Below are 24,314 nucleotides of genomic sequence, written 5' to 3' on the forward strand. Positions count from 1 at the left end.
GAAACCAAATGCTGATGTGAACAGGCTCTTTGCTTTTCCCGATGTTTACGTCAAACATAGTACAATAAATGTGATGTGAAGGCAGCCTAAAATGTCAGAAAGTTAGCAAATGCTTTGATATATTGACAAATATTATCAACCTCAACGACTCATTTAGATTTATTTAAAGGGTAACTAAACGTTCAACAAACTTCTGACATTTCATAGTGACATGTCAGAAGTTTTGATTGGTGGGAGTCCAAGCAGAGACCCCCACCAATCGCTAAAACGAAGCAGCAGAAGTGCTCGTGTGAGTGCTCAGCCGTTTCTTTTCTGTTTGGCTTTTTACGGAAATCGATGTAGCGGTGTACGGACTCAATAGAAAGTCTATGAGCCCACACTTTGCTACATTGGCTTTCGGGAAAAGCCGAACAGAAACAAAGCGGCTCAGCGCTCACACGAGCGCTTCTGCAGCTTGGTTTTAGCAATTGGTGGGGGTCTCAGTTCTCAGACCCCCACGCATCAAAACTTCTGATATGTCACAAGTTTGTTGAATGTTTAGTTACCCTTTAAGGCACATATTTTATGTGTTTACTTCACATCATAAGGCTTCATGCCCACAAGCATATTACGGCTCTGTACAACCTCTGAGTTTCACTTTTTGCTACTGGCAGCAACAGAAAAGAAAACCCCTGAATTGCTTTTATTTCTGCACGAGTTGTCCACGTCATGACTGCACGTATTCAAGTATTGTGCAATTTCACAACTATCAGCTTACATTAACCCATGGCTACATTTCATGTGTATAATAGTACAGGGGTGGATGAGCTAATGTAGAAATGAGGAGCCGGGCAATCAACTTGAGGAGCCAGCAGTATTAAACTAGTGGCCAAAAGTGCTGAACATCAATTGACCTGTAATGTGATTCCAGTGACTGGGTGCCAGCAATCATTTTCTTTAGGCCACTCCAGAATCACCCAGCACTAGATCATTGAAGATGTACTGTATTAAATGTAGATATTCAGAAAAGTGAATAAAGGCTGTAACTCCGGATTTGTGCAGGACAAATAATGACTAAACAAACAACATTGTATATAGAATATATTTATGTCAATTGTAGATTGTTGTTTAATCATATACTTTAACATTGGCTATATGTCATATATTTTCTTAAACCTTTGAGCGGTTCTTACTTACTATTGATGGATCTTATTATGGCTTTATTTTATGTATTTATAATTATGGCTTGTGTATAGCGGCGGTGGCACAATTCATGATTATATGAACATCCATATAGTACAATTAAAGGCCAAAACTATACTTTCCCATGTGCTCCATTACGGTATTCCATGTGTCAGTCTCTCACCTGTTATTTTTCTTGCTGCTTCTATCTCTATATATCAGACTGGGATGGTTGCTTAGCAGCCGTGTGAATCAGGCTCGGTGACACTCTGTCTCTACTTGAGTCTATGGAGATCTATGTGTCACCCATCACAGGCTTCAGCAGTTCCTGTACCACACTAGTTATACACAGGGGGGGGGGGGACTTCTATCATCAGCTGCCACTGATACTTAGACAGGTTCCTGTCACACAGGTATAATGTAGAAGAATATAGTGCAGCCTCCCTGTCTGTATACTTATGGTTTCTCAGCCTATTTGGGAGAATATATAGAGAATGATAATCAGTGTCACCCAGCATGCAGAAATGGTATAGTCTTTAGCTGGTCATGTGAGGCTGTGCTGAAGCATCATGGGATTGATAGCAAAGCAGAGAGGAAGAGAAAGCTGCGGAAATCTAAGAATCAAGATGGAGGCTTTTTTAATGCACAGACAAGGCAGCAGTTCAAAAAGTAAGTAGAGTATACATAAAAGAATTGTAGAGTTTGGTATACAGTCAGGTGGGGGTGCAGACATAGAAAGTTGTGTTTCTGTTGGAGGTCTTCTTTAATATATGAATACTTATTACTTGCATTGAGTATTCATGTATTAATGAGCATGGCTACCGGGAGTATAGGTTGTCCATAGCAACCAATCGATTTGCTACTTAAAATTTTCATAAGAGCCCCTAAAACAATTCAAGCTTGAATCTGATTGTTTGCTACCTGCAACTGCTTCACTTTTCCTTTGCATAAATTTTGTTACATTTCCTCCATTGTCTCACATTTAACACAGTAGTAATGATTGCGGTCCTGTCTCAGTAAGACCAACTTTGCTCTCCATCCACTACTACATGCTGTAAAATATGTGTTGTACTATAGGTTATTGAGGCATGTTGACTCTCTCTAATCATGTCCTAAATAAAAAAGAGAATGTCTCTTCTGTTGCAGTGGAGTAGAAGCCACACTTCACTTATTAATGAAGTGCTGTAAAGCGAGACCTTTCTGTTGCAATATAAATTGTAAGGGATTGAATAGAAGTACAGTACAGATGCAAGTTGTAACACCAGGCTATGACGTTAGGAACATATAACTGGTTGCTGATAATATTTGCTGCAAGGAGCACACACCGATTATCCAGTGCTCAAGACAGATATAGACAGACAGACTGAATAATCTGCAGATTACATGTGGTTTGGGCCACACATCTTGAAACTAACAATGACACTCCTGTATATTTCTCAATATTGTTTTGTGGACTGGTTTTACATGTGAGTAAAGCCTTACACTCAAAGTAAAATACTTCATAGATTTATATGAGATAGGTACAATGATATATTAGAAAGATTTCTATGGACCCCACTGCTCCTCACAGTTTCTTGACCTAGCCTTGTGGCCCCTCATCCTGTTAAAATACCCTATATACTTGTATAGCGTGTGATATGTACATTTATTTTTTTTTGTTACGCAAACTTAATAAAAACAATGTTATACAAAAAAAGTTATGCTACATTAACTGGTGGGTGGGAGGGGGCGCTGATAGTTCAAAGGGTAACTAAGCTTTCAAGAAACTTCTGACATGTCATAGTTTTGATTGGTGGGGGTACAAGCACTGAGTCCCCCACCGATCACTAAAAGGAAGTTGCTTTCTGATTGGCTTTTCTCAGAAAGCCAATGTAACTGTGTACGGACTCAATAGAAAGTCTACGGGCTGGTACACCGTGACATCGGCTTTCCAAGAAAAGCCAATCAGAAAAAAAGCGGCTCAGCGATCACCCGAGCGCTTTTGGCGCTTAGTTTTAGCGATCGGTAGGGGTCTACGTGCGCAGAGCGCCACCGATCAAAACTTCTGACATGTCACTATGACATGTCAGAAGTTTGTTGAAAGTTTAGCTGCACTTTAAGCTTCAGATGGGTGTGGGGGCAAACTGAATCTTTGCCTCGTCTGCATGAGAACCTAGCTACGCCTCTACTATAGGTGGCACTAGAAAGGTTTCTGCCTTCTGGAGGAGAGTTCTTTTGTATACTTTTCCCAGGAACCATTGCCTGTAAGGCCGGGTTCCCACGGGTCAGATACGCTGCATAAAAATCACGCAGCATATCCAACCTGGAACCCGCAACACCTTCCGTCTGAAAAATCGTGGTGCAGTTTTTCGGATGGAACTTCCGCTCTGGAAAGCAGCGCTTGAAGAAAAGAAAGTCGATACTTACCCCCTCCCTCTTCTCTGCGATGTTGCAGGCCATGTGACGCTGCAGCCTGTGATTGGCTGCAGCGGTCACATGGGATGAAACGTCATTACAGTACTGCAGGAAGAAGGAGAGCATTCTGAGTAAGTATGTTGTTTTTTTTGTTCCGGAGTTGCGATTTTTGCGGCGTAATCGCTGCGATCACCGCGCGAAAGTCGCAACACGGCTTTCTGTTGCAGGTTTTGCATCCCCATTGAATTGAATTGAATGGGGAAAACCTGCAACAGACAACAAAAACGCAGCATAAATTGACATGCTTCAGAATTTAATTCCGCACCGCAGGTCAATTTATTAACGTTTACGCTGCATTTTTGTTCTGCAGCATGGCCATGAGATTTTCTAAATCTCATCATAAATGCTGCAGAATTTCCACGCACAATTCCGTTGCAGAAATTACGCAGCGTTTACGCTACGTGGGAACCTGGCCTAAGACTGCCTACACCAGCTGGATTTCTACAAGTGGAACCAGTATCTTCCCAGAACTGCAGCTAAACGGGCATCTCACCAGCTAATCAAGTACCCTATTCTGTACTGATGAATAGCAAGAACTCCAAAACAGCTGTCTACTAACGGATGTGTGGTTTAGGTGCTATCCCTACAGGGGCAAACGCAGGATTTTTAAAGGGGAGTTTCCAAATGTATACTCTTTCAACCAAGTTATTTTCGCCACGCTCCCGTTAACCTCTAATTTTTACGTCATGAGTATTGGCCTGCGCATATCCACCAGCTTTGCCCTTTATATGACTAGCTCTAATATAAAGTACAGGCTGCAAACAGGCCAAAGGTCTTAGGTCACATGCACACGGCCGTGCCGGTAATCACAAAGTATGGTAGCACTTCCCGCAAAATACAAAAGAACGGACATATTCTATAATTTTCTGAACATTTCTACAGCACATCCGTAGAGATACAGAAAGGTGTCCGCGGCCAATAGAACTGAATGTGTCCGTAATTGCGGGCCGCATTACGGTCCGCAATTCCGGAGAATTTTTATGGTCGTGAGCATGGGACCTTAGGGGTAGGTCAGCATGACCAGGGGTTTAGGTAGGTAAGGATTAAGGAAGCTTAGAGGAGTAGTAGGAGTTAGGTAGGGGACGGGGGAGGCACAGGTTGTATAAGGGGAGGCAGGGGAGTTTGGCTCCATTATACAGGTCAGACAGCGTTCTGAGTGTCTGTAATGCTGTCTGTAATGCTGTCTGATACTTACGGCCTTCTTGGTGCAGCTCCGTGCAGCTGTTGCTGAGCGGGGAATGGCATGGCTGGCAGAAGGGCTGGGGCTATCCAGCCCTCTGGAAATGAAGCTGGCTGCAGCGGCGGTCGTCGGGAGCCATGAGTTGCCAGGGACTTCCGCTCGGCCGGCACTTGGCAGCGTGGATCCTTGCTCCTCCGGGGCTCAGCTGGTGACATCATCCCCTATGTGGCTGCGGTCCCGCCGGACGCGACCTCTGGAACGTCTGAGCCTGGAGACACTGGCAAGAGTCAGGGGCCGGGTACGGAGCCCCTCTAGGGACTCACCAGGCCATGTCACCGCCGACCGCGGCACACGCCTATGACCAGGCACATTATCCTGGCCGCTCGACTGGAACATCGCCAGAATGGCCCGTCGCAGATCCACGTCCATCAGTACTGGAGAATAGGGGCTGTCTCAGATGCAAGGGAGCCTGCCCCCCACATCCACAGAGTCAGACCAGCTAATTGGATTTCTCTCAGACCAGGCCGCCAAACACCTGGAGGATGATGTGTCACTGTCAGCGGTGACACAGCGTTATCCTGGTGGGCAGCGTCCTGCTGGCAGCGTGGAGGTAACGGCCCCAACCCGTCGGGTGGAGAGGCCCTTGTCATCTGCAATGGCCCAACGATTTCATGAGGAGGGCCGTGGCTGTTGGTCGTGTGGTGCCTGACCAGGCTATGCTGGTCTGGATGATGCTGGCGACTGGGAGGTTGGTGAGGAAGATGGACGTCAGGAGGATTCCTTCGCCCGGCTGGTGGGGAAACAGCACCTACACAGCCTGGTGAGTCTATTTCACCTAGATTTTCGTTACCTGCTATATTAAGGTCCCCTGGGGTGGACAATAAGGTGAAAGGGGACGTGTATGTCTGCTTTGAGGGCCCATTAGGTGTGCATTTAAAACGAGGTTAGAGAGAAAATTTAGAAAGACGAATATGTTGAGATATTCTCTCTACTCCACCTTGAAAAATTTAACCTAGATAAGGAAAAGGCGTTTAGAGAGTAAGGAAGAGGAGAAGCATCGGTTTAGGTTGATCCCCCAAACTTTTGCGAACTGGCTTCAGGCTTTCGCCATTTTGGTGAGTATTACAGGGCAGAAGGTGCCGGAACGTTGTTCCAATCTCTTCTGTTACATGAACTCTATCGGCGAAGCGCACCGGTTTTACAGTGGGCAGACGTGGCTGCGCTATTATGAACAGTTCTGGCAGCGTAAGGTGGTGTGTCCCGACATCAGGTGGTATAATAAGGACATAAGATTGTGGTTGCGTGGTATGGCCCCGGTTCATTTCGGCCAGTCCTTTCAGGGTGGGCCTGGTGCTGCCAGCCCCTCTGCACACTCTGGTCAAAGTTGGTGTCTGGCAGTAAATTGTGGCTTTGTTAGCAATTTAATGAGGGCCAATGCAAGTTTGGACCAGGATGTAAGTTCAAACAAAGTTTCTCCACATGCGGTGGGACTTCACACTGGTCCACTAAATGTTTCTGAAAGGGTAAGAGTAGGGGATCAGGTGGCGCTAACCAAAGGCCTGACTCCCGTGAAGTGGGTAGAGAGAGAACCTTACCTAAATAGATTTACTGATAAGACTAGGGTGGTACTGTTAGAAGGTTTTCGTTTTGGTTTTCTGATCCTTCCCTCCCCACCTATGAGGTACCCTTTTCGTTGCATAATTTGCGTTCGGTTTTGCAATATTCTGATGCTGTCAGGGATAAGTTCAGTAAAGAGGTAGCGTTGGGTAGGATGGCGGGCTCCTTTGTAGATGTCCCTTTCCCCGTCCTGGTGGTTTCTCCACTGGAGTGGTGCCCAAGAAGGAGCCGAATAAATTTCGGCTCATTCACCACTTATCTCACACGAGTGGGCTGTCGGTCAACGACGGGATCACTCCTGAACTTTGCTCCGTGGTGTACACATCTTTTGATGTGGCAGTGGAGTGGGTGCGGCTTTACGGCGTGGGGCGCGTTAATGGCTAAAACCGACATTGAGTCTGCCTTTCGTCTCCTCTTGGTACAGCAAGATAGCCTGCAGCTTTTGGGGTGTTATTGGGACGGGGCTTACTTCGTGGGTCGATGCCTCCCGATGGGATGCTGGATTTCCTGCACTTACTTTGAGGCTTTTAGCTCTTTCCTGGAATGGGGGATTTGTGACGTGGCGGGTGTCTCGTCGGTCATCCACTACCTTGACGACTCTTTGTGTGTTGGTCCTGCGGGTTCCCCTATGTGTGCTACCCTGCTGCACTCAATCTAATAGGTAGCAAAACAGTGTGGCGTCCCGTTGGCCCCCAAGAAGACGAAGGGGCCGCGCTCGTGCATTGTTAATTTTTCTTGGAATCATAATCGATTTCATTAAGATGGAGTGTCGCCTTCCAGGGGATAAACTAGAAGTTCTACGTGCGGAAGTTAGTTGGGCCCAATACCTACGGAAAATTCCCCTTTAGAGTTGCAGTCTATTGTTGGCTCCAGAGGAGAGGTTTTGGCGTGTTTTTTTTTCTAATGGTACGTTTGTATTTAAGCAGTGAAGTTTGTATGTTTTCCCATGGCCTGATGAAGATGCCAGTGCGGCATTGAAACGCGTAGCCTTATTATATAAATAAACCTTTATATTATTTTCATTCGTACGTGACTTATCATTACTTATGTATTGATGCATTAAACTGAAGTGCAGCAGCGCCCTTGGAGACTCCTTTTTTCTTGCATACCCAGCACAGTCTATTGTTGGGCAAGCTTAACTTTGCCTGTTGGATTATGCCCATGGGACGCGTCTTTTGCAGGCGTCTACAATGCACTCTGACCTGTAACCCTACCCTCGTTGCCCTCCAGCAATGCAAGCCTGGTCTCTTCTGACCAGGCCTGCTCCAGCGGAACAATGCAGACATCACAATAAAGTCCTTGAGTCCAATTGTTGTGACGGCTACCCGAGCTAGCAGTGACTCTCCTGAGCCAGTGGATAGCGGGGCCTGTAGCTGGGGCTACAACAGCTCCAATGATAATCTGGCACTGATCATAAGGGGGTTTTCGTGCAACTGGAACCACCCCCCCCCCCTGCGATTGCCCCTGGCCTAGTCCTGTTTTAAGGCTCCTTAATGGGTCAGACTTTGACTTACAGGGTAGCTACCTATAGGTGGCACTGGAGAGACAATTTTCTAACTTCTGGTCACTTTCATGCTTTTCCCAGGGAACATTGCCCTACAGACTCCATTTAACACCTTGATCTCTTCAAGGAGTACCGATACCTTCCAGTTTATTTCCAAGATTAAACCGTATGTGCTAAGCTCCCTCTAATGGCGGCTGCAGGCAACCACAACTTTATCAATTGATTATATATCTGTGCAGGGTATTTGGAGCTCTAACTTAGAACAACAGAGCTCCATTCGCTATGAACATATACTAAGAAACTAGACATTAATTTTTAGGATAATTAATTATCTATATTTACTATGGGGCACCCACTCGGGGAGCATTGTAGAGTGACTGTCTCATACGCTTAGAGAATGACTGGATGTAACCTCATCAGACTAGTCATATGGGATTATTTGCATCTTTTTACATGAACAGGAGCCCTTGTGTCAGGCAGCAGAAATCTAATCGAGGACAACAGAAGACCCAAAGCCACATTTAGCAAATTAAAAACCCTTTCCAAAAATCCATCTATGTTCTCCAATGTAGCCTATAGAATTTCAGAAGAAAAAAATGACTCCCGGACCTTTATGTTTCAATCATGATTTATTGCGATATAGCACACGATCAACATAAATGCATTTCTTAGTTTAATTCTCCCTTAATGTTGAAGTGTCAGACCAGGGACAAGCCCCAGTCGAGGTGAAATACATCAGATCGGTTCATATTTGTTATCTCTCAATTGAACTAGACACATTGACGTGAGAAATTAAACAAGAAATGAAGCTTTGCCCAGAACCATTTTGAAGAATTTGAGATTTTATCATTTCAGACCTTACAAATGTTAATTGTAATATTTCTAAAATGAGAAATTGTGAAACGTAGAGAAATGAGCTCCAGAAACACATTACAGCACGAAAATAATATAAACAGTGCAGATCTTAAAATTATATGTTACTAAAACCTGAATTTGAATTGGCAAGACACAGTCTAATTACCTCATATGCGGCTTTACAATAGCTGCTAATTTGGAGATAATGGCTTCTCGTATTCTTAGCCAGGCCATGTAATGTACCATTTGTTTAGCCAACACTGACGTTTGGGATTAAATAATTTACAAAAATTTCATTATTGATATAAAAACCCCTTTAAAGCCAACCGTTGTATAATAACACAGCTGTAATATGTATTTTTTCCTGGTAGATGTCACTGGGAATTGTGAGTTTTTCCGATTTGGATAATAAGAAATGACATAATGTATGCAGAGATTCCCTGGTGTGGCTTGTTAAATCTACAAATATTCACATCAACAAAGAGTTCATTCTATGAGACATTTCTGAAAAAGATGTCAAAAACAAACATCAAAATAGTATAGTTAAAATGGTAGGACATGCTAGCTCTTCCATTGTACATCAATTTACAGTTTAATATAGATTGGAAAAACAAGGGTCTGTTTTTTTTTCCCCAGAAACAGTGCCACTCTTGTCCTTTGGCTGTGGCTGGTATTGCAGCTCATACCTGTTTACTTGAATGGGGTTAAGATGCAATACCAGATACAACTCCTAGACAAGAAATATATAAAAAACGTCAGTCAAACCTGTATTTTTAGGTTAGGCTTTAATAACGGGGTTGCATAAGACTAGAGAAACATGACTGGTTTCTTCTAGAAGCAGCGCCAATCTTGTCCATGGGCTGTGTCAGGTATTTCATCTCTGTCCCATAAACTTGAACAGATCGTTGAGAAAAGTGAACCCTTTAGAATTACCTGGATTTCTGCATTGATTACTAATAATATGTGGCCTGATTGTTACAAGTCACAATTATAGACAAATACAATCTAACTAAACCAATAACACAAAGTTAGTCCCTGTTTACACAGAGTTTTTTGCAGGCAAAAAACTCTGCCTCAAAATTCCGTCTGACCTGCCTGCACACCATGTGCTGCGTTTTTCGGCCGTTGCCATTGAGCGCCGTGGGCAAAAAAACGCATTCCCTGCCTCCCAGTGATGTCAATGGGAGGTCAGAGACGGAAATGCCCTAAGAAATGGCATCACACTTCTTTTCCCCGCGAGCATTTTTTTCCGCTTGCGGGAAAAAACCATCTCCGCCTCCCATTCAAATCAATGGGAGGCGATTTCAGACGTTTTTTGTCGTGGTTTTTGTGGCAAAAACCGCGGCAAGAAACTCCGGGTAAACGGGGCCTAGTACCGTTTATGTATTTTATTGAACACAATGAGTAAACATCCACAGTGCAGCCAGAAAAGTAAGTGAACATTTGTGTCAATGACGTCTTCGAGAGCTAATTGGCAAAAGGTGTTTCAATTAAGAAGATGAGATTGGAAGTGTGGGTTTCACAGGTGCTTTGTCTATTAAAGAGAACCCGTCACAACTCCTGACATGTCTACTTTAGTAAATACTTGTATTCCCAGTAAAATAAACATTTTGGAACAGATTTTCTTTCGTTGTGCCATTCCTCTGTCACTCCAAAAAAATCTTGAATAAATTGTGAAATGGGTGCTAGCATTCTCCTTGTCAAATGGCGTGTCCCTGCAGAATCTGACACTGCAAGCACTGATTGGACATTAGCAGTCTGTGTAGGGACACACCCTCAACTGGTAACACCCAGTTGACAATTTATTCACAAATTTCCAGAAGAAATTGCAAAAAAACAGCACATCAGGTTTTAATAAAATATATACAATTATTCACTAAAACAGACATGTCAGGAGAGGTGACAGGTCCTCAAAGAGGCTCTGTCACCAGATTATAAATGCCCTATCTCCTACATAATCTGATCGGCGCTGTAATGTAGATAACAGCAGTGGTTTTTATTTTGAAAAACTATCATTTTTGAGCAAGTTATGAGCAATTTTAGATTTATACCAATTAGTTTCTTTATAGACAACTGGGCATGTTTTTACTCTTTACCAAGTGGGCGTTGTACAGAGGAGTGTATGACGCTGACCAATCAGTGAACAATCAGCGTCATACACTTCTCATTGTTCCAGTGTGATTGTGCAGTGAAAGAAGCTGGGCTGGAACAATGAGAAGTGTATGATGCTGATTGTTCACTGATTGGTCAGCCTCATACACTCCTCTGTACAACGCCCAGTTGGTAAAAAGTAAAAACACGCCCAGTTGGTCATTTAGAAGCGAATTAGCATAAATCTAAAATTGCTCATAACTTGCTCAAAAATGATCATTTTTCACTTATAATCTGGTGACAGAGCTTCTTTAACCCCCTCCCTCCATTTTTTGGATTTCCCTTTTTTTGTTTTTTCCTCCCCACGTTCCAAAAGCTATAATTTTTTTATTTTACCGTCTATATAGCCATATGAGGGCTAGTTTTTTGCGGGACAAGTTGTAGTTTTTCATGGCAACATTTATTGTACCACATAATTTATTTGGAAGCTGAAAAAAATTATTTGTGGGGTAAAATGGGCAAAAAACAGCAATTACGCCATTTTTCCATTTTTTGGGGGGTTTTGTTACGGCATCCATCAGGCGGTAAAAACTACATATTCACCTTATTCTTCAAGTTGATACGATTACGGCGATACCAAATGTATATGTTTTGTTCTATGTTTTACCACTTTTAAAAAAATAAAACTATTTGCTAAATTAAAAAAATCTTTTGTGTCGCCATATTCTGAGAGCAATAACTTTTTCATCAATTTAGCAATGTGAGAGCTTACATTTTGTGGGGCGAGCTGTCGTTTTCACCGATACCATTTTTAGGTTATATGCGGCTCTTTGCTAATTTTTTTTTTTCATTTTTCAGGAGCGCTATAAGGTGACCAAAAAACAGCAATTTGCATGTTTTATATATATATATATATATATATATATATATATATATATATATATATTCTTTATTTTATTTTTTTATATATTTTTTTTTCCCACAGCATTCACCAATCGGGTTAAACAACGCTATATTGTGATAGTTCAGACTTTTACGGATGCGGCATTACCAGTTATGTTGACTTTTAATATTTTTTAACATTGATTTAGAGAAAAAATGGGAAAAGAGGGGTTTTCTGAACCTTTAATACTTTTATTTTTTTTGGAACATAAAAAAAACTTTCTTTAACTGTTTTTTACTTTCTTTTTAAGTCTCGCTAGGGAACCTGAAGCAGCGATCGTTGGATCGCTTGCATGATATACTGCAATACTAATGTATTGCAGTATATTGTGATTCTGACAATCACCTTTAAAGCCCTGCTGGAGGCAGAGCTTCAAATGAGTACTAAGATGACGGACCTGGGGGTCTTTGTTAGGCCCCCAGGCTGCCATAACAACCGCTGTTACCGGCCGATCGTGCTCAGGGGTGGTGCGCGATGGCATGTTTGACTGGCCCGTGAGCTCGCTCCATACTTCCCCTTAACCCTTATCACGTACAGTTACTTGATAATGCGTTAAGGGGTTAAATAAAGGCACACAAAGCCTGGAAACGGACAAATCTGTTCTTAAAGAGGCTCTGTCACCACATTATAAGTGCCCTGTCTCCTACATAAGCAGATGGGTGCTGTAATGTAGGTGACAGTAATGCTTTTTATTTAGAAAAACGATCTATTTTCACCACATTAGGAGCGATTTTAGCTTTATGCTAATTAGCTTCTTAATGCCCAAGTGGGCGTGTTTTTACTTTAGACCAAGTGGGCGTTGTATAGAGGAGTGCATGACGCTGACCAATCAGCGTCATGCACTTCTCTCCATTCATTTAGACAGCGCATAGTGACACTGGGTTGTTTGCTATGTGCTGTCTTATACTGACATATTAACGTTACTGAAGTGTTTAGACCGTGACTAGACATTCCTTCCAGCCAGGACGGGATGTCTATTCACAATCCCTGCACTTCGTTAACGTTTGTTTGGTACTTACGTCAATCCACAATTAGACAAATTGTCTACAAATGGAGAAAATTCAGGACTGTTGCTACACTCCCTAGGAGTGGGCGTCCTGTTAAAATCACTCCCAGAGCACAACAGGGAATCCTGAAAGGTAACCACAAAAGACCTACTAAAGACTCTGCAAACTGCAAAATCCTCTGTTCATATGTCCACTATTGGAAAAATACTTAACAAATATGGTGTTCATGGAAGGACACTTTGAAGGAAGCCGCTGCTGGCCAAAAAAAACATTGCGGCTCGTTTCATTTTTTCCTGTGACCACCTGGATGTTCCACAATGCTTCTGAAAAAAATTTCTTTGGACTGATGAGACAAAAGTGGAACTTTTTAGCACAAATGCACAACACTATGTCAAACAACACCAAAACCTCATCCCAGTTGCGAAGCTTGGCGGAGGGAGGATCATGGTTTTAAGCTGCATTGCTGCCTGAGGGCCTGGACGTCTTGATATCATTGAGGGAACAATGTATCCAGAGGTGAATTGGAACATTTTACAGGAGAATGTAAGGACAGCAGTCCATGACCTCAAGATGAAGAGACGTTGGGTGATGCAACAAGACAATGAACCAAAGAACACAAGTAAATCAACGAAAGAATGGCTGAAAAAGGACTCAGATTCCTGACCTTAACCCTATGGAGATGCTGTAGCGCGACCTGAAACCGGCTGTACAGGCAACACATCCCAGATATATTGATGAACTGAAACACATTTTCAGAGAGGAATGGTCCAAAATTCCTCCTGAACTTTGTGGAAAGCTCATTTGCTGCTATAGGAAACGTTTGGGGTGGTGATTGCTGCTAAAGGGGGATCTACAGGTTATTACATTCAAGGGTTCATTGACTTTTTCTCCCTGCACTATGGATAATTATTCAATGTGCTCAATAAAAGACATGAAACGTACAACTGTTTGTATGTTATTAGTTTAGTTACATTGTGTTTGTTTATAATCGTGACTTAAAAAACAATCACATTTTATTAGTAATCAATGCAGAAATCCAGGTAATTCCAAAGGGTTCACTTACTTTTCTTGGATAGAGAGAATCAAGCACTCAATATCAAGGCCAAATATCCTAAAATAAGTAAAGACATGTATTTCCACTAGTAAAATAAATCATTTTCAGTAATACAATGCAGATATTTGGGAACTTTAACCTAATCTCACCAGGGATTTCTGGCAGTATATTCAATTGAACTTTTACCTCTTTTACTTAGAAAGTCTTAATTCCCTTTCCTAGTTAGAAATCATTCTAAATTTAGGCATAGCGGCAGAAAAGAACTTAATCCGGGCCTACAATTATATAACAGCACCGCACAGTCCATTAGGGCTTTCTACATAATTAAACACGACTGCTTTACTCCTAATCCGCCACATCAGGCAAATAATAATCTTACAAAATTCTTCCATTAAAAATGAATTGCACAAAACTGGGTATAGAATAATAATACTTTGCTGCTTACGTTATCCTGCGATCATTCTTCACCGAAGACAAGTGTATTTGTACAAGTTTTTGGCATATGTTTATATTGCTGACCGACCTGTTGGTTCCAATATAAAAGCAGTCGTCAGCGTCCCAGCTCTAATACTGCTGATTATTACATAGTGGCGCAGGAATTGCTGAAATTTTACTTCTCTAAATGATCTCAATAACAAAAGAAAATCTAAACCACCCAAAATACACAAGGTTTTAGCCCAAAAAGAGCAACGGAACCTAAAACGAAAAGTGATCCAGAGGGGAAAGTAATCATGTCAATGTACACGGCGATGATGATGAATTCTATCATTATTATAATCTACGTTCATGGTTTGTTCAAATAACATTTATTTTTTTAATGAAATATAAAGACTGTATTGGAATTTCTCCATGTAGCCAGGAAAACATTCTGATGTTGAAATTTGCAGAGAAAGTATTGGGAGGGTTCCTCCAGCTCACCTTATCGCAGTTGTGTAGAATCGCGCACGGGTCCTCGTGTCGGCACACGTATAGGATACAAAGAAAGGCAAAGAAATGGATCCAGTGCTATAGAAGCCATGACTAAGGACGCAGTAGGCGTCAGAAACGCGTAGGCACCGCTCATACTGCCACAATCCCTCCATTTATCCGGGAATATCTACCTGCATTGCTATTGTTTTTATTTTTTCATTGTATAATAAAACTTGGAAATAGTTTCCTATTTTAAAGACACAGAGGATACAGCGCTGAATCCATTTCTTTGCCTTTCGTTGAAATTTGCACTTTGTTGAGTTTTGCTTTCTCCATGCCCGATGGGTCTCAGAGTAGCAGACCCTCCAACATTTGAACGTGCTTGTGATACAATGAAAACTGGTGTGAGGTGCTCAAAATTCTTTACAAGCTTTTGTTACTGGCCCCAAATAGTAAGCCACAGATACCCCCTTTAAGTCCTCAACTACCTATACTTTCAGAAAATGCATGCCGCATAGGCCCATATACAGTCAGCCTGCCACATATGTCACAATAACTGCGTTTCAGCCACAGATGGCCCATAACAGTGTGCAAACCATAGATGCCACCAGAACTGAGTACCAGCCACATATGCACCTTTAACAGGGTGCCAGTCACAGATGTCCACTTAAAGGGACTGTCCAGTTGTTTTGGCTGCCTCCAGAAGGGTCGGTGCTAGAAGCAGATGGCTCCGACCACTGTATAGTGGCTGTGCTGGGTTACTGCAGCTCTGCTCCTATTCACTTGAATAGAAGCAGAGCTGCAGTATTGCATCACGGGCACTATACAGTGATGGGAACCATCTGATTTTGGCACTGACCCTGCATGGCTCCCGACGTCCGTAGACAGCCGGAACAGCTGATCTGTGCAGGCTCAGGGTGTTGGATCCCCACAGGATCCGGATAGGTCATCAGTATAAAAAACAGCCACCAGCCTGGGCAACCCTTTTAAGTAAGCCTACCACAGATATCCCCGTAACAGTGCATCAGCCACAAATACTTCCATACGTGCATGAGACTGATGTCCCCATAACAATATGTTACACCCCATTGAAGGGGTATTCCCAAATGAAATCCATGGGAGGGGGCACGAATGTATAATAGATGTGGGTTCCACGACCCCGTCCCAGACTGAATGGAGACGTGGCGGCCATGCATGTCTTTCCATTCATTTCTATGGAAATATCCGAGCCAGATTGCTTGACTATTTCCGTAAATCTCATAGGAATAAATGAAGAGACACGCACGGCCACATCTCCATTCTTTTTTCACCAGGAAGGGTGACCCCCATTCTGGAGATATTTGCCTTTCCAGCATATATCAGACATTTATAGCATATCCCGTGGATATACCATAAATGTTTCAGTTGGAAATAACGCCTTAACCCCTTAAAGTGGATGTCCCATCAAGGCGGCACTCTATTAGCAAGAGAGGAGAACTGCCATAGAGCAGCTTTAATTCAATGTATTACATTTTTAGTGGGTCAGAAGTTTAGATTCAAGTATACTGTGTTTTTGAAAAATGAAAAAGATTCAAGAAAGTGGTGTAAAGACATTTAGAAGCTTTAGAGGTAATGAGTGTGCCTGTGACTACCTTTATATCCAGTGGCTTTTTTTCCCCTTGATACAATAGAAATAACTCAGCAACTCGGCCAACACATCAGAAATTAAATTGTGGACCTCCATAAGTCTGGATCCTTCTCTGAATATCTGCACAAACCATTGTATGCAAATATAGATAATTTTACTTGACTCAGATTCTGCATCGTTCAGAAAGGAGGCACAAAACTCTTAGGGCTGAACAAATTGGAGTAAGAATGGGTCAACTGAACCTCAAGACAACAACGTAAGAAATGGTGAAGGAGCTAAAGTATCTATATCCACCATTAAGGCCTCATGCACACGACTGTAAGGGTTTTTACTGTCCCCAAATACAGATCCGATGGCTACGGATACACATCCGTAGCTGTCCGCAATTGTGGAAGTGCCCCTGGATTTCTATGGGAGAGTCCGTCCCGCAATTGCAGACAAGAATAGGACATGTTCTATAATTTGCGGATCATTTCTATGACCCGGACAGACATCCGTAAATATACGGAAAGGTGTTCGTGCCCAATCGAAATGAATGGATTCGCAGTTTCAACCGTAAAGCCTCTTCGGTATAAGAAAGCCAGACTGAATTTTGCAGATGATCACCTGGACAAAGACCTATGGAGGAGTGTTCTCTGGTCAGATGAAAAAAGAATTCAACTTTTTAATCGCAATGGTCAATGCTAGGTATAGAGGAAGAAGGGTAAAGCTTTTAAACCAAAGAACACCATCCCAATTGCAAAGCATGGGGATGCCATCATCATACTGTGGGGGGGGGGGGGGGGGGGGTGTCATGCTGGAAGAGAGACGCTTCAGAAAATAGATGGCATCATGAGGAAGAAATATCTAGACCTACTGAAGGCATTAGCAAGAAATTTGGTTGTATCTAGGTCTTCCAGGAGGACAATGATCCTTAGCATTCCTCTATTTTCTACCTGTACGCCGATCGACAATACAGCATGACGAACCCTTCTTCCATTTAAACAGAGCAATGATCGGGATGTATGGGGAGAAAGATTAATAGGATTGTTGGTCCCCAAGGATTTACATATTTTCGGCAGCACATTCCCTGCTTATTTTGTGAGTTGTGCTTCCGACAAGCAACCATTTTCCGGGCTGCATATAAGATTTGATTAGCCAACAAAGGAGCGTTGCTCATTTGTTGGCTGATTGCTGCCCTGTTTACACAGGGCAATGACCGGGAGCAAGAATTCATACCAACGCTCGTTCACCCGATCATTGGTCCGTGTAATAAGGCCTTCAATGGGTTATCCAGTTTGGGGGCTGTTTTTTATACTGATTATCTATCCACAGGATAAGCCTTCAGAATATGATTGGTAGAGGTCCGACACCTGGACCCCGCACCAATCAGCTGTTCTGGTCGCCGGAAGATGTGCAGGGGGCGGTGCTGGAAGCAGTGGACTCTGACTACTATATAGCGGCTGTGCTGTGTTACTGTCGTTCTGCTCCTATTTGCTTGAATAGGAGCAGAGCTGCTGTACTGCAGCATGGCCGCTATACGGTGGTCAGAGTCCACTGCTTCTCTCACCGACCCTGCATAGCTTCCGGCACTTGGAGGCAGCCGATACAGCTGATCGGTGCGGGGTCCATCGATCATACATTGAAGACCTATCCTGTGAATAGTCATTAGTATAAAAAACAGCCCCCAAAGTGGACAACCCCTTTAATTATGTAAACTTTCAGTTTAAACTGTATCTATGATTGAATTAAGTGATAGGTCAAGCTAGTGTTATAGGCCTGTCACAGTGCAGATCCTCTGCCAAGCACCTTTTACAGATTCGGAAAAAAACACTTGGAAGAGGGGTGTTGGATGCCAGGTACACCCTCTGTCTCAATTGTTGTAATGGCAGGAAATCCAGTTGTATAACTACAGGGGGTACAGCGGTAGCAGCCGCATCTTGGACCCTTCTCCTTCAGACGTTCAATGCCACATAAGAACACATAAGCATTATATAAGGAAGGTACAATGACTGCATGGCTATTGCTTGGAAACTGTGGTCCTGGGTCCAAGAGCTTCAATCTCCCCTTCTGGCACAGATCTGGTCTAGGTGTAAAAGAGCGGTGGCTGGCTGTGAGCATGCGTGGGGAGGGGGTATAGGTTATTTATTAATATAACCCCACTTTGGTTTGCATTTATTATATTCTATGAGAGTGAATAGACATATGGTACATGGGAAATGTGAAGTTTGAAAGATTAGTGGCATTTTATACCATTTGAAAGTTTTTATTATCTGTGTTATTCAAATGTCACAGCCAATAGTAATAATACCTGTCTGGTGAACAACACGTTTATGGTCGAGTGACTCACACCTCATTGTCAGCTGTCAGGAACACGCTCCGCACAAATAATCTCTTCCATCCAAATCAGTGGTGTTCCCATATGCTTCAGCGAAGAACCAATGACATATGTGCAGCATATGTATTTTATCAAATTAGCCGATAATTTTATCTTTCCATTAAATATACACACATCATTTGTTTCTCTTATGTATACATGTGAGGCAGGCTAGGGCCGCTTTCTATACAATGAGCAGAATTATAATACACATATAATACGGTAATGGGCTGTCACTCACCCCCTGCTCCTCACCTCTTCCCAGGCTGCTCCTCCTCCATTCCTGACCACCAAAGGCTCCTGATCTTCCCTAGCCTAACCCACTCAACGCAGGGTTTTCGAAACTTGTTGGTGCTCATGTGAAGATGGCAAAATGCCCTCCACCCATACGGATTGTCCATAAATTTATGGATGACTGGCTAATACCTAATATCCCTGGTAGTTTTGAGATGGTTAAGGAGGAAACGCAAGTGGTCTAGGGTAAAGTGTACCAATAGTTTAATTTTGTGGCACAAATCCCCTGCTTTTCTTCACACAGCTATAGTGTTATATGATAAAATTCTGTTTGCCTGCAGCCATCTCTAGGGGAAGTTCAATGCAAAGGTATTTTTTTATACATCTCTCATTGACTATAATAAATTCATATGCCGCATGGCTCCGCAAGTGGCTGTAGAAAGTTTATAATTTTAATTAATTTTTTAATTTATAATTAAAATAAATTTTAAAAAAAGCAGTTCTGTGGTAGCTGGGGTATGCATTATACATACATTTACCCAGCTGCTGAACAACATCTTTGAGAAAGGGAAGCTTCGACATGCCAATGTCATGCAACAGCTTAAAAAAATATCTGGTTGGCAGTAAACTGTAGTAATGTGAACAGCAGCATAACTAGTTTTATCTCCGCAGCAAACAATGGATGGACAATGGTCTCATATACCAGCTCTTCTACACAAAGGAAAACCCACATAGTGGAGATAGACAGCGGAAAGTCGCCATCATGTTTCTTTAAAAGAAAAAAAAAAACAATGTTCCTGTACCGTAGTGGCCCCCTCCGGAGCCAAACACTTGATTTTTTTCCTTTCCCCTCCACTCCTGATTATAACATCAACTTTCTATACGTACTCCAATCCTACAGCACAATGCAAATAAATATATATAATTTTGACTATGTGATTTTCTGTTTTTCTTTTTATATAATCTATCTCTCACTGGTAAAATTAACCTAGCCTAAAAATTCTAGACTGTTCATGACTTTGACAGTGGGCAAACTTACAAAATCAGCAAGAGATCAAATACTTATTTCCTTCACTGTATATATGGGATGATTCAGGAGATAGTGATCGTATTCCTGGATTAAGCCGTTAATATCAAGTTTCTGGTGGTCTATGGTGATGAAGGGGTTAATATTGATATTTATTATGCATGGTGGTCTATGGTGATGAAGGGGTTAATATTGATATTTATTATCCATGATGGTCTAGGATGCTTATGGGTTGATATCTAATACCCCTGGAGGTCTAGGATCATTTAGTAATATTATATAATGATGTATAGTTTATTATTATATGGTTCAGGGAGGTAAAGGGCTTACTGGTGTGGTATTATAGGGCAGGAAAGTGTACCTATAATTTAATTGTATTTAATCTAAATAGGTGCAGAATATCCGTCACACAACTATCTAGTTAAATTATAAAATTCTTTCTGCCTGCAGCTGCCACTAGAGGGCGCATTGCATAGGGACTTATTCAGCTCACATTGCGCTCAGTAATAAATCAGTATCTCAGTATTTTTATTCATTTACCTCAATGTTTTCTCATGAACTGCTCAGACTGGGGTTTCTATGACCTAAGAATCACTCCCCAAGTTTGCCGATGCCCTCGGCCTCTGGGCCCTTTACCAGCTGCAGTGACAGGGCTGAAGTTAACTAATACAACTCTACACAACAGTTGTGTAACTTTGCAAATTCTCTGCTTCACTGTTTTTGTATTAATTTAATGTTGTTTTGTTTAACAACATTACTTTCCAGGACATGGGAGAAATGTATTAAGATTACGCCTTAAAGGGGTTTTCCCATCAGGGACATTTATGACATATCCACAGGATATGTCATAAATGTCAAATAGATGCAGGTCCCACCACTGGGACCCGCACCTATCTCTAGAATAGGGCCCCCTAAACCCCGTTCTACCGCTCTGTTCTTTGGCTGACTCGTGTGATTTCCGACCATGAAGAAGGAAACAGTGTAACTCGCTGAGCTATGCCGTTTCCGTAAGTCACATAGAACTGAATAGTAATTATGGAAACAGCGTAACTCGCATGCTAAGCTGTTTCCGTAACTGACATTCACTACTATGGGAGTTACAGAAACAGCGTAGCTCAGCAAGTTACGCTGTTTTTCGTAACTCCCATCCATATAACCAGGAAGAGGCAGCGGGAGCAGAAAAAGGTAGAACAGGGTTTAGGAGACCCCGTTCTAGAGATAGGTATGGGTCCCATATAGTAAATGCGTCGGGCTGCAGGTGGCCTGACCAGCAGGTTCTGCATGGGTAAACTCCATCTATAAGACAGGAGTGATGTATAATGTAACCGTGGAAAATTACATATTCTTATGCTGCAAAAAAATCAGCTTTTTTGTGTACCTTACCCTTGGTAAATATTTCATGTCATGTGAAATCATATCATTACTATGTCGCTGAAAGATGTTGTCACGCAGGATTATGTTATGCTGTATCAGATAAAACAGGGTGAAAGGTATTTAATAGTTATCACTGCATGTCACGTTACCCTTCTTTGAGCTGCTTGCTTCATTTTTATATCGATAGTATAACATAGCTCCATGATACCATCATTAAAGGGCTTATCCAGGGACCAAAAATCTCATTGCAATAATGTATTTATGTGATAAGAAGTAACTTACTAATGTACTTTTAATTTAAAATTCTGTACTAAATCATCCAGTTCTAACCTCATGAATTGTTCCCGGAAGTCCTGGAGCTTTTCTAATAATGATGACGCACCGACACGGCCTCATGTGACTGAGGGCTTGCGTCATGTGCTGTTCGTGTCGGAGTGTTATCAAGAACATGACCACAAGGGGCAGTCACATTGCCTATTGCTTGAGTCCCCGAGCAGAGAATAAGCTAGCACTTTGCTCGGGACTCCAGCCCTGCTCCTGAAGTCCATATTTGGTCATTGAATTCAGGGGTTTCCTATCGCTGGAGTTCCCGAGCAGAGCATCAGCTAATGCTCTGCCCGGGGGCTCCAGCCCTGCTCCCGACGTCACTGTCCATATGACTTCAGGGGTTTCCTATCACTGGAGTTCCCAAGCAGAGCTTCGGCTGATGCTCTGCGCGGGGACTCCAGCACTTCTGACGACGCCGCTGTCCATATATTTTTAGGAACGCTGAATTCAATGGGGAGCTAAATCCCGCAAAAAAATAGCAGCTGTTGCGTTTATTGCTGCGGGTTCACAGTGATCCCGCTGCAAAAAAACACAACTCAGAAAAAACAGCCTGATACTTACCAAGAAGTCTGTATTCTTTCCTCCAGCGCAGCCCCCTGGGACGACGTTTCATCCCATGTGATTGCTGCAGCCAATCACAGGCTGTAGTGGTGGTCACATGGGATGAAACGTCATCCCATGAGGCCGGCCTGGGGGACATCGGAAGGCTGGTCTCCTGGGATGACGCTTCATCCCAGGTGACCGCCACTGCAGCCAACCACAGGCTGCAGCGGTCTCCTGTGATGAAACGTTATCCCTGGAGGCCAGCCTGCTAGCAGTTTTCCGCAGCGGATATTCCGGGTGAAAAACTGCACCACAGTTTGATGCAGTTTTTCGCCTGGATTTCCCTGCGGCGCACAGGACTTATGGCTATGTTCACACGGAGTATTTTGGGGGAGGAATATCTGCCTCAAAGCTCCAAACGGAATTTTGAGGCAGATATTCCTCCCCCAAAATACTCCGTGTGAATAGCAATTATCGCGCCGTTTTTCGCCCGCGGCCATTGAGCGCCGCGGGCATAAAACACGCTTTCTCCTGCCTCCCATTGAAGTCAATGGGAGGTCGGAGGCGGAAGCGCCCGAAGATAGGGCATGTCGCTTCTTTTTCCCGCGAGGCAGTTTTACTGCTCGCGGGAAAAAGACGCCGACGCCTCCCATTGAAATCAATGGGAGGCGTTCTCGGGCCGTTTCTGCCGAGTTTTGCGACGCGGTTTCCGCGTCAAAAAACTCGGCAAAAGACCCCGTGTGAACATAGCCTTACTCTGCATGCTTTTACGCAGTGTATCCGTCCCGGGTGAAATCACACGCGGCAGATTTTATTGCAAAAATTTCTGCTACTAAAAATCTGTTTTATTAATCTAAACGGAACTTGCAGAAATTCATACACCTGCCATAGAAACAACCCCATTTATTTGGATGAATGGAACTGATTTTCAGTCGCGGAAGTTCAAATCTGCCGCGTGTGAATCCACCCTTGTTGTGACTCCTGAAGGGCACACTCCTGATCTATACTATATGACCTAAACGCATTTCAACATAAGATTACCATGACACTATATATAGACGTAAGCAGGAAGACATTGTGAAATTCTAGGTATATAATATTTTTGGGGACCTCAGAGATAATTTTAGTAATTAAAATCTATTTCATGTTTCTGAGAAACTTATAAAGACTGGAAAATTCCACAAAAATTTGTTGTTAGCATTGAAAGAAAATGACATTCTGCATGCTAATAGTGTAAATTATTTTATAAATGTAGAAAATTCGAAGGGCAGATGCATCTCTGTTGGGCATTGTAACTTTCTTGTTTTGCCCTGTAAATACCCCAGCTCACGCAGGCTGTTTTATGGCATCATGTAGTCCAGAGTATATTGGCAGACTGAAAGCTGACCGACATAAACAGCAGCCTGCAGATGGGGGTTTGTAATTCCCTGCAGCAATGCATCTATACTATTATGAACAATGCTATTTCAGAGAAACGCAGAAATTTAGTTTAAAGGGGTATTCCCAACATAGACATTTATGGCATATCCACTTGTTTTCCTATTTGGTGCTAGTACAAGCCCATCGTAGGTGGTAGTTCCTGTAGATAATGCTACAGTGCCCCCTGTAGATAGTGCATGGGTGCCCCCCAAACAAATGAAAAAAAAAACATACTTACCTATCCCCGCTCCTGTGAAGAACGGAGCTCCACAGCCTCCTCAGTCCTTGAGCCTATAAGGCACCGAGACTGGATCCTTGCATAGGCCGGCATGATCCAGTGACGTCATCGCGTTGGCATGCGCAGGGATCCTGTCCCAGCGTATTATAGGCTGCAGGCCTGGTGTGGCCTGTATCCTAGTGAATGGCAGAGTAGGGAGCAGGCTCCCTGCTTCGCCATAGTATTCAATTGTATCTGCGGCCTGAGGACGCAGATACAATTGAATGCGGCAGTCCGACACCACTAGTATGTAAGGGCCTTGCGGCCCTGGTCACGGGGGGTTTCCGGGCAACAGGAAACTCCTCCTGCGTGTGCCCCTGAGTGTTAATACTGTAGTAACAGGGGCCCTTGTAGT

The 24,314-nt window shown here is 43.0% G+C and overlaps 1 long non-coding RNA gene across 1 annotated transcript in view; it reads left to right on the forward strand.

The window, feature by feature from the left end:
* Positions 1–19,845, forward strand: part of LOC142761380 (uncharacterized) — a 45,521-nt gene extending 25,676 nt beyond the window's left edge. The window contains exon 3 of the long non-coding RNA XR_012883623.1: positions 19,665–19,845. This is a non-coding gene — a long non-coding RNA (uncharacterized LOC142761380). The remainder of the gene's footprint in view (positions 1–19,664) is intronic.
* The last annotated feature ends 4,469 nt before the right edge of the window (positions 19,846–24,314 follow it).

Source organism: Rhinoderma darwinii, chromosome 4 (assembly GCF_050947455.1).
Source record: "Rhinoderma darwinii isolate aRhiDar2 chromosome 4, aRhiDar2.hap1, whole genome shotgun sequence".
In the NCBI taxonomy this organism is placed as follows: domain Eukaryota; kingdom Metazoa; phylum Chordata; class Amphibia; order Anura; family Rhinodermatidae; genus Rhinoderma; species Rhinoderma darwinii.